The following is a 5,969-nucleotide window of genomic DNA, read 5'->3' on the forward strand; positions in this document are numbered from 1 at the left end:
GTAGAAATTCCGTCAGAAAATTTTTTATAATTTTAGTGCAGTTTATTTTTTATAGATGAGATTTAATGAGATGATGAAAAATAGGTACGGCACTACCTATACTACTTTAACCTAAGCTTTTTTTTATTAACATCAGTTATTTGAAGAGCCTTTATCAACTGCGAGCTTATCTAGTGTTGGTGGAATTGGTGATAGTAAGATTGTATTTTGGCAAAATGACTTGCCATGAGATTAAACTGATATTCGGCTTATAACTGGGAGAAAAACTTGGAAAGAATTAGATCAGATAATTGGTTGAAGTGGGATTCAAACCCACACCTGGGTGCAGCCTTCAATCACGATTCTAGCTTACTATCTCTGAGTTACACCAAGCATTTTCATTTCTCATTTCATTTCATTTATTGTATTCCATAGATTTATGATGGACATTCCAACAACAGTTCATATTATAGCTGAGAGTACAATTTACATAACTATGAATGCACCATATTTTATATTAATTTTTAACAGGGATATAAATAGGTATATCGATACTTGATAGACTTCAACATAGAAAACAGCAAAATTAAAAATATAAACTGATTCCCCCCTCTCTCCTCCCCTCCCCCTCTCCCCCCTTTCTCTCTCTTTCTCACGAAATTACATAAATTTTAATTTTAGTGATCCCTAAAGAAGTGCTCCTGTAAAAAAATAATTTCGTTAAATTATATTAGCTATGCCCAAGTCTCAAGTCGGGTGATGTTGCACACATGATTCACTTCTATACGCATGACCTAAGCAAGAATTTTCCTGCACAGATAGCAGAACTGAAGATTAGTTTATCTAGAGGCTATGAGCATGTCGTAGCTTCTATGATAATCAATTGCGCTGTAATTTTTTTGTTTGATATTTCAATATCTAAGAAAAACATAAAAAAGTTCGAAATCAAACTCTTCTTTTCAAAGCAAGAAAAAAAAAAGATTAACTTCAAAGATATCTGTTCAAAATAGACATTTACACCTTCAAAAGTTGGTAAGTGGCAGACTTTTTTGTTTTTCACGTTAGATGAGGTTCAGAGTGAGAGAAATGTAGAGAAAAAATGTAAATTACTTTTAAAAGTTATCACTGCTGAAAATCTTTACTGGTTTTCGAGTTATGGTGAGTTAAGTGTCAAGACTCAACCAAATGTGTGTAGTTTAAAATATAACACAAATTCGTGTAATTCTAATTGCTTCATTGCTAGATGCAAGGCATTGAAACAACAACAACAAATTCGTGTAAAGTAAAAAGCACGAATACTTCAGTAAAGTTACAAATAATTAATCAAAGTCGTTCCTATTAATTAAAAAAGTCACCACTGAAATCTGGTTCACTGACCACCCACAGTTACCACTCCGTCATTCTGCAACAAGCTGAGACTTGTGCTACATGCCAGAAAGAATAACAGAGATCGTTCATATCAGCAATACCAGCCTGCATAATCTTTACTTGCTAACGGCATGCAAGAGATATACGAAGAAACTTAATTTCCAGTTATGAAATATTTTATTTCTATGCTTGTATGCCATGGATCAAAAATCTGAAAGCTGCATTATTTAGTCCTAAAAGTTTGCAATATTGCCATATTTTTGCTATTCATTTCATTTCTGAGGCAATATTGCCATATTTTTACTATTCATTTCATTTCTGAGGAAACAATTCAAATACGAATTAAATCGACTGTGTCCTAATCTTATACAACTATGATTATGTATTACAAATCCGTATGTTCGGGAAGATGAGAGCTTTAAAATGAGATATTGTTGAAATTTCAATTTGAAGAGTTTGCAGCTATGGCTGTATAAAGAACGTAATTTTCTTCATATATGGTAAATTTGACGAATTTTTGTAAGAATATATTTCGCAAAACATCCATCTCTCTCTTTTCTAATTATATAAAAATATAATGAAAATCAGAAATGATTGGGTAAATTTTCCTAATTTTCCGCCTGATTTCACATGGACTCACCCATATAGACGGAAGTTACAGTCATGAATTTCATACAGTTTCTTTTTTTTTTTTTATATACTCCCATTAACATCTCTGAACATATTGCGAGTTAATCTTCTGTGTGAAATCCGAAGGCCTGTGTACTATTGTTGAGACTGGTTCTATTGTTGTGAACTAGATGGCGACTGTGTATGTATTACTGATTTGTTATGAATATGATTTCGGTGATGAATGAGACCAGTGATATTCAGGGATGTTGTGGCCCGAATTTCCTGGCATTTGCCTTATGGTTGAGGGAAAACCCTGAAAAAACCTCAACCAGGAAATTCAACCCAACCGGGAATCAAACCCAGGCCCTCTGCTTAAAAGACCGGCATGCTAACCTCTACATCACAAAGGTGGTCACAGTTTCATTATTAGTCTTTCTGTCGTTAATTTTCAGTATTTGCCTTAGGAATCCTCTGACTTCGTTAAGTTTGTCTTTTCATTCATACCAGTTTCATTAATGAAAGAAATATTGTCACCTAAAAATGTGAATTGCCATTTGTACTTGTATAATTTTGTTGTCAAAAATTATTTTGAATGTAACTAGATACGTTTTCTTTCCGTTATTTCCATCATAAAATCTTCAGTAATATTATTTAGATGTTAAATCATTCTTTGCAATTCGTCCTCATCTTAGATTAAATTTGATAATCTACATTTCTCATAGTATTGTATCAGCATTCATACCTCAAGTGATTCTGTTTCTTTGTACTGTAACACAACTCATCTAAACATGAAGTATTTTATGTAAATAGAAAACAACTTCTCGCTTGCATTATATTTGTGATTATAATTATATAACAAAGCAATATAGAAAATAATTCCACTATTTACAAATTTAAACAAACAGTTAAAAACAAACAGTAAAGCGGGAGGAAAAGAGAGCATGAGTTGATTTTATATAAAAATAATCCTACTTCTTGCAGTCATCATAGTATTTTCTAATCAGAACTTAATATTGTAACACCTTTCTCTGACATTTCGTTATAAAAAAATATATATCATTACAGTAGTTATTTTTTAAAGCGTGTCTTCCATTCGGTGGTTGTCTTGAATACCTAATCTCCATATTAGTTGGTTTGATTTTCACATCAATTTCCTTGCTCCCCCCTCCCCCTGTAGTATTGAATACAGTACCTAATCTCCATATTAGTTTAGTTAGTTTGATTTTCACATCAATTTCCTTGCTCCCCCCTCCCCCTGTAGTAAGGTGTGAATTTATCTTCAGCTTCTTTGCAAGTCTGTTTAGTTTCTCCAAGACATTCTTTATCTTCCTATAAGAATTATGATATGATTTGATATGATTTATTGTCACTCAACTGTTTGGTTCTGCTGGCCCTTCACATTTCTGTATTTGGGCCAGCATTTCCATTCTTATATCAATTTTAAACTTCGTGGACGACTCATACACTTATCTTCCTTTATTCAATGCTGTGTCCTTCCGTGTCCATTCTTTTACTTATCATTTTATCTGTTTCGCACTTTTCATCTGACACTATATATATCGTTCTAAAACCTATCTAAAACTAGTTTCCCTATCCCATAATCAATATTAGATGAAAATTATAAAATCGTTCAAATGTGTATATTATTTTTATTTATGTGAGTTAAATATTGGATTTTTGTTGAAACTGATATAATATAAATTATTTTAAAATAGAAGTGGTCATTCAATAAATGCCTCAACAAGTTTCTGCAGTTCAATATGTGAAATCCATTACATTCGAAAAGTGGTGATAAATCAGTAAAAATTCAAGTACGATATATTTTATTTTAAAAAGGTTACAAATTACAAAAATGACAGTGTGTTATCATTTCATAGGTGAAGAGTAATTCACTGAAGTAACTATAAATGTTAGGAATCCTAGAAGAAGAATTGCTATTTTCTCTAAGAAGTAGTGTGTTAGAATTGTTACATTTAAAAAAAAAAAATTAATTCTTAGGATACAATTATATTGCTAGTTCATGTTGATATATTAAAATATTTTTACAATAAAGCAGCAATGATTTTAAGATTTTTGTTTATTAATTCAGAGTATATTAATGATGAAATTAACAAGGTTTCTTTGTTTTCACAATGTTATACATTTGTTACCTGGGAATAAAATTTTCTTTTTTCACCTTCTAATTTTTTCTATTGTAATTAACTTAACTACTGATACTTGAAGTCAAACAGATCCTAAATGGTTTCAATTCAAGATATCACTGCTCCTTATCCTCCTGCTCCTCATCCTTTTCTTTCTTTTCCAGTGCACAAATGAAGTCGTATCTTTTAAATGGTGGTGGAATATGCTTTCTATTGAATAAGTTCAGAAATGTATAGAACAGTTTATTTTTATATTTCAACAGCAGCATAGTTCTTTCTATGGTGACCTTTAAATATTAGTAAACTACATGTACATGAAGTTCCATATCTATAATGAAGTACAAAGAGACGGCTGCAATGAATCACTTTCATGATTTTGTGGAAATATGCGTATTCAGAATCTTTTGCATCAGAAAAAGATGTAACATTTTGTCAATTCTTATATAACCTTTTTTTTTCTGTATTCAGTACTTCGAAATTAATTTACCTAGGAACCATACAATTACCATAGTTACAACCCGTATGCATTATTTTTATTTTTTAATTTTTTCTGATTCCCAATTGAATGTTTCGAAAAAGCTTCAGTTAAACGCAATGTTTTATTTTACGCTTAAATGTGGTTTAGATTGAAAAATTCTTCAAATGATTCAGTTCATGCAAAAGAACTGAAGGAAAGGAACTTCTATCATGAGGAAGAATTGATGATGATGATGATGATGATGATATTTAATATCATCAAAACTCATACAAGTAGTAATGGACTTTCACATTTCTATATGCAGATACTCACCACATTATAACTTAACATGTAATGGCATCAAAGCATATACCGGTACTTGTTCATAATGACCTGAAAGCATTTCTGCATTAAATTTTAGGTATTGTACTCGCCTTAACTATAGCTTAACTATCATACATGTCACATATGTTAGATCTTCCCTAATATTGATATTGTACACTATAAAATGAAATTTTTGTCCCATCATTAGTAACCACATCATCATCATCATCATCATCAGCATCATCATCATCATTAATTGATGAACTAGTGGACTTACTCATGTTAAATATGTAATATTTGTCTGGCTTACAGCTGTTTCAGTGCTTCACGCACCATCATCAGAGCCTACTAGATCGCGGCGTCATCTCGAACTTCTCTGCCTGTTAGGAGGGTGTGTTTTATTGTTGGAAGGTGTTGAAGTGTGGAGTCGAATAGTGTGTGTGTGTACTGAAATTGATCTGTGTTTTGAGGATTTGATCGGGGTGTGTTTTAGTGTGTTTGTATATTTCGTATTGTTCTAGTGTGTTGAGTTTTTGGTTCTTGGGTTGTGTGTGTAGGATTTCCGTGTCCGTATTTATGTTATTGTATGTATGGTTAGTATTGGTTATGTGGTCGGCATATGTAGATGTATTGTGTCCTCTGGTTATAGCTTTAATATGTTCTTTGTAACGTGTTTGGAATGATCTGCCTGTCTGTCCTATGTAGAACTTGTCGCAACTATTACATTTGAGTTTGTATACACCTGTGTGGTCGTATTTATTTGTTTGTGTTTTTTGTGTGTTGAGATGTCTTTGTAGTGTGTTTTCTGTTCTGTATGTTATGTCGTATTTCTGTTTTCTGAATGAAGATGCGATCTTATGTGTGCTTTTGTTTTCATATGTTAGTGTGATGTATTTCTTGTGTTCTTGTGTTTGTGTTGTGTTTTGTGTATTTTTGGTTTGTTAAATTTTTGTTTTGTCTTCCTTATGATGTTGTCTATTATGTTTGGATTATATCCGTTTTCTTGTGCTATGTATTTGATTGTGTTCACTTCTTCATTGTAGTGTTGTTGGTTCATGGGTATGTTGAGTAATCTGTGTACCACTGTC

Source organism: Periplaneta americana, chromosome 4 (assembly GCF_040183065.1).
Source record: "Periplaneta americana isolate PAMFEO1 chromosome 4, P.americana_PAMFEO1_priV1, whole genome shotgun sequence".
Lineage (NCBI taxonomy): Eukaryota > Metazoa > Arthropoda > Insecta > Blattodea > Blattidae > Periplaneta > Periplaneta americana.